Source organism: Microtus oregoni, unplaced genomic scaffold, assembly GCF_018167655.1.
Source record: "Microtus oregoni isolate MIOR12 unplaced genomic scaffold, Mior012 000032F_ref0000030, whole genome shotgun sequence".
NCBI lineage: Eukaryota > Metazoa > Chordata > Mammalia > Rodentia > Cricetidae > Microtus > Microtus oregoni.
This window is the reverse complement of record NW_024543091.1, coordinates 17,031,064-17,037,075: the sequence shown is the minus strand read 5'-3', so window position 1 is coordinate 17,037,075 and position 6,012 is coordinate 17,031,064.

Sequence of the window (6,012 nt, the reverse complement as noted above, 5' to 3'; positions counted from 1 at the left end):
AGTGTGCTGAAGGCCTCAGAGTTTCATAAGAAAAATCAGGTCAATAACAAAAGTTTAAAGAAAGAGCTTTCTATTACATGGTAATAAGCTAAGGAGATTATAAGGAGATGCCATACTTGCTCTTTCTATAACCAAACACCGCTATCTGCAGGGAGTAACCCAAAGGGTATTCAAAGAAATGAGATCTGGCAGATGGATGTGTTCCACTTTACAGAATTTTGAAAATTAAAATATGTACACCACACCATTGACATGTATTCAGGTTTTTTAATGGGCCACTGCCTTGAGCTCAGAAAAGACTAATTCAGTAAGCACACATTTATTAGAAGTTATTGCCATCGTGGGTATACCTGCATGAATAGACAGACAATGATCCAGCATATGTCTAAGAAAATGAAACAGTTTTTTGCTTATTATACAGGTCAGGCAGTTATAGAAAGTTCAAATCAAACTATAAAGAATATGCTAAACAAACAGAAAAAGATGGGAAATACTCCCAGAAATAGATTGCATAATGCTTTATTAACCTACAATTTTCTTAACACTAATGAGAGAGGAACAACAGCAGTGGAGAGACATTGCATAATAGAATAAAAACTTCTGAATTAAACCAGCCAGTATGTTTCAAGGATGTGTTGACCTCACAATAGAAACCTGGAAATTTGCTATGTTGGGGAAGGGGTTTCACTCTTGTTTCCACAGGAGAAGAAAAGCTATGGATACCATCAAAATGAATAAAAATTCAGTTTGAAAAAGAGAAACCTCTTGAGAAAGAAATATGACAGCTCACACAGAGGTGATGATCATGCAGGTGGTAAGAATACCTCATAAGGGTTAGGGCAGGAAAATATTTATCTTCAAAGAGCTGAGAGACCTTCAACATCTAGATACCTAAAGATGAAAAGATAACTATCTAGAAAGAATCGCCAAGCAAAGAGAAATCTGCCTTATGACACTATATCATCTACATGGTAAAATTTGATTATCTGGACATGTATACATCTCTACTTAAAAATCAGAGCTGGCTTTGGAGTTGGACAATGGCTATCCTTCTCTAAATCCAAGCATGTTGTTAAAAGAAAAATTCTGAATTTCTGTCTCATGTCAGTAGCCATCTGGTATGGGACAGAAAGAAGATAGATTTTAAGGAAATATTCTACTTTTCTCCATGTCCATTTTGTCTATATCATATCTTTTGTTGAATATATGTCTATATGAATAATGTTAAATATATGTTTATATGAATAATTAATTGTTTTCAACAATGAAGAGTAGATTTTCCTGCAGTAATCTTTGAAACTTCCAGGAAGTAGATGGGATCCCACAACAACAACTCCACCTGGTTGATATGATGTCATGATGCTGATAGCGCTACCATGAGACTGGTTTTTGGGTGTCAGCTGTAGAAATGGTGCACCTTTTTACAACATTCTGGTCAGAACTTCAAATAAGAACTTCAGAAAAACCCTATCGACTACTCAGAGACCATTTGCAATTATACAAAACAGCAATCTTGAAACTTAACCATCATTTTACTTTCACAGGATCCCATAGAAAGAACATCACCCCCATGACAACTGGAAGCAATTCTAAAAGACGATGTCCCCTCTCCCAACAAAGTTTGTCCTCATGGTTAGAGACACCATTTAGGGGTTGATTATTACTCGTATAGGATTGGGGGTTGAGGTAGAAATTATATAGGCCCAGAGAAATAAAAAAAAAAGAGGAAAACTGAATGGGATAAGAGGTAGATTAGGGTAAACTTACATTAATAATAATAGAATGAATATATGTAAACTATTATTTATGGACAATTTTCATTGGTATAGATTTTTGTATATTGATACAAGTTCAAATTATATTTGTTATTGTATTGAATATGCTCCTATTTCTGTTTACAATATTTGTACACCTAAGCAAAGTTATTTTGTCAGATTTTTTGCATGCATGTTTCTATCTCTGTTTAAGACATTTTGTATACTGATACAATTTTAGGATATATTTATCATATTGCATTATATATTTCTACCTCTGATCAAGATATTTATACATTGTGAGGTCATTGTCCTCCTTTACTGCACAGTTGTTTAAAGATTATTTAATATTATGATATGAAGCCTTAATCTTTAAGTTATATAGGTATTAAGTATTATAGGTCAATATTCATGTTTGTTATACTTTTAATCAGACTAATTATGTTTTTTTAGATACATAGAGATTGCATTCTGCATAGATAGGTAACCTTTAACCACTTCAAAGGTCTGTAGAACATGGCATTTAAATAACTCAGGATTCTGTTGATGTGAGTTATGTCTGCTCCTGACATCACCAATCTATTCCCAAGAGAGTGTTGAGCACCAAAGACACACTCCACTTGGAGTTTTATTTCTTCTTGGCACAACTGGCCTTTGGGCAAGGAACTACCCATGCCTCAACTACTGACAAAGTGCCTGATGTCCAGACTTGACAAGCAGGATACAAGAAAAGAACTGCCAAATCTTGCCAAGACAGGGTAAGATGGTTCTGGAAATTTTCCTGCCTCTGAAAATGGCCTGTCAGTTATATATAATTCTGAACTAGTATGGGATTATTTCATAACTTCTGTCATCACCACTAGATTACCATATGCTCTTACTACTAATTTTTTTAAGATGTAGCATCTACCATTTCAGAAAACATAAAAGATGAGGAATGGATATTAAAACTGACCATTAATTGATAGTTGTTGAAATGGTAATAAGTACATGGAATTCACCATACTCATTAAACTCTTTCAGCACTTTTTTTTTTACAGTCTCTTGTAGTCCAGGCTGGCCTGAAACTAGGCATGTAGCAGAGAATGACCCTGATCTGCACCTTCTCCCTTCACTTCCCAAGTGGCAGGAGTGCAGCACCACGCCGGGTTTATGTAATCCTGGGAAAGGAAGGATGGAGGTCAGATGTTGTGGTGTGCACCTATCATCCCAGCACTGGAGAAGCAGAGACAGAAGGCTCCCTGGGGGCTGATGGTTATCCAGCCTAGCAAAACATCTCTGGTGGTTTCTTCTGTGTTTACTCCTTTGTGGTCTTGTCATGGTTTGAGTGTGTCACTCATTTGTTCACGTGTTGCAAAATCGGTCCCCAGTGTGGTGATATAAAGGGCAGTGGATGCTGTGAGAGGTGGAGCACTGGCTCCCTCCCATCAGGAGAAATTGATGTCATTTATGAGGCCTCTGTTAAGCCTAGAAAAGGCTTGTTATAAAGATTGGCCCATGTCCCTCGCTCTGGCTTCCTGTCTCACCATCTGTTCTCCCCCTCTGCGGTCCCACCATGATGCTATCCATCACGATCTGATGCAGCCAGGAAGACCCTCCCCAGAGACCAAATTGATGAGGCTGCTCAATTGCTAAACTAATAAATCCCTTTTCTTTATAAGGTATCCAAACCGTCTTCCTCTCCATCCCATGAAAATTAGCTTCCTTGATGTTCTGAAATTTGGCAAGTGTGTTTCTGCTGCAAGGCCTTGCAAGGCTCTCCTCTTGATCTACAATGTTCTTCTTTCATTAATCCCCATGACTCACTCCATTGCCTCCTTCAGACCTCTTCCAGAAAGTGCCATTTTCACTGGGGGCCTCCTTGATTACCTTGTAAACTATTAAACAGCCTCACACTACTGCACCCTACTTTCCCTAGGTCTCCATCACTTCCTTCAGTTTTTCTCTAGCACTTTTGATAATGAATAATGAGAGTGTGGGGATTTTTACATTTTGCTAACTGCTGTATTCCCAGTGTCATTAACCATATGAGGCCCAGCATGATGACTAAGCAGGTCTTGCCACAAAGCCTAGTAACCTGAGTTCAGTCCTATTCCCCAAAATTGTCTCCTAACCACCTCACCGAAGCCATGGCATGTGTGTGTCCCACCACCCTTCCCTCCACACGTAAATGAATAAATGCAATAAAAAATTCAATAACAATGTGTGATAAATAAAAAGAACTCTGTTCATATGTTTGGAATGAATTATTTTATTGGTTGTCAGTACATCAAGATTTATAAAAATGAGAATCATAACTTATTCACCTTTGCAATAAATAATGACTAAGTGGAACACATAAGGAGAGATCTTTGGTTTACTCAGTGAAGATACTTTAAATAGACAAGATATTAGTCTCTCCATTCCTAAACAGCTTACCTCCAACTAAACTATATGCCCCAAAGTTAGCAACTGCTTTTTCTTCTCTCAGTAAAGTTTCATTAAACCAAGAACAAATGCAATGAGCAGGCACATGCAACAAAGACCCAGTTATTAGAATATAGCTCAGTGATAACCAAACAATCGGAGTGGGGAGGGAATGTAAGCCTTGGAAGTTGGCACAAGCATAATAGCTCAATTCATTTACGAGGCTTTTTCTTTCCGGAGAAAGGTTAAAGAAACAGATAAGACTCAAAAAGGAAAAATGAACAGATGTGCTAGCTTTCCCATATGACCTTGAAAGTCCACTAGGCAAGGTGAAGTTTGTTTCTTCTGGTTTGATGACCTCATCAAACAAACAAAACAAACAAATAAAAATCGTATTTCCATCCACTTAACTCATCCATTTTCTAGAGAAAATTTTAATCCTGGAAAATTCTAGAAACTTGTTCCCCCGGAATTGACAAGTCCACAGACCAATAGCTTGAATAAATTTCTATGAAAAGCTACAGCTCAGTTATATGAAAGCTTTTAGAGAATCTTGGCCATGAAGACTTGTGTCTTCTGTGAGGTGTTCCTACACACATCCCACAGGGCTACAGCCCCTCTTCCTTCCTCCTCCGGGAAGGGCCAGGAATAGTCACTGCTGACAACAGATTTCACCAAGCTTGTAACCACCCACCAGTCACCTTTGAGGTAAGGCTGGGAGCAAGAGGCAAAGGACTCAATATTACAGTGTTGGCTAAGTTTGTAGTGACAATACCCATTACCCAGGGAAGTCAATCTTTTTTTTTTTTTTAAGGAAATTGATTGCTCACTTTGAAATAGAAAATTCCACCAGCATGGTGATGCATCCCTTCCAGCACTGGGGAGCAAGAGGCAGGTGGATCTCAAGGCCAGCCTAGACTACAGAGCTAGTTCCGGGACACCAGGGCTGTGTGGACAAACCCTGCCTCAAAACCAAAAGAAGAAAAGAAATTCCAGTCACACACTAACTGTTAAGAGATGTGGGCTACAGTAAACGCTGGCTGAGGAGAGAAAGCCTTAACTGGATCAAGACTTGTTATAAACAGACAAGTTAACCATTGTAACATATTGATGAGAGCCTCATTCAAATGTCACGAGTTAACTTGTATATGATTACCTCTTCTGGGGACAGCTACACAGAAAGTCAGCTACACCACAGTCAAAGGTTCTGCCTATCGTTTTTAGTGCCCCTTGGTCATTACAGACTAGAATAACGCTGGGTCTTCAGAGAGGAAGAGGTTGCATAGGGGAGTGTATGCCTGTAAATTTACATACTTCAGCATTTATACATGTATATTTACACACGTTCCTGTGTCCCCCACAAGGAAATGCATGACCGACAGAGTGGCACACAGTGAGCCTGATGCTCCCGTCATGAAACAAAGCAGCTTTGATTCACAAGGTTTAAGCACAGTACACTCAGGCATCTTGGTTTAGCAAGACAGAGCTTACTTTCACTTCCCAGCCTAATCATTAACAGGGCAGCCTCTCCCCCACCAAAATGTGCTCCAGCAGAAAGGCCGCAGGTACAGGGTGGTAAGCCTTGGCCGTGACGCTACCATGCGTTTCTCCTAAAGACAATAGTGGTCGAGCAAGTTAATCACTCTGTCCTTCCCCTTATGGAAAAGTCAGGATGTGCCAATGTAAACAAAATTAGAAAGGCTTTCTATAATGAGAGCTCTGTGATTCAGTTTGCCATCTACACGGCTTGCCGTGGAGACGTTCCTGCCAGCCGCTAGAGACCGTCCTCAACATACGAAAAAAGTCTCACCCATTTAGATTGTTTCTGGATTCACAGATAACACTGTAGGGA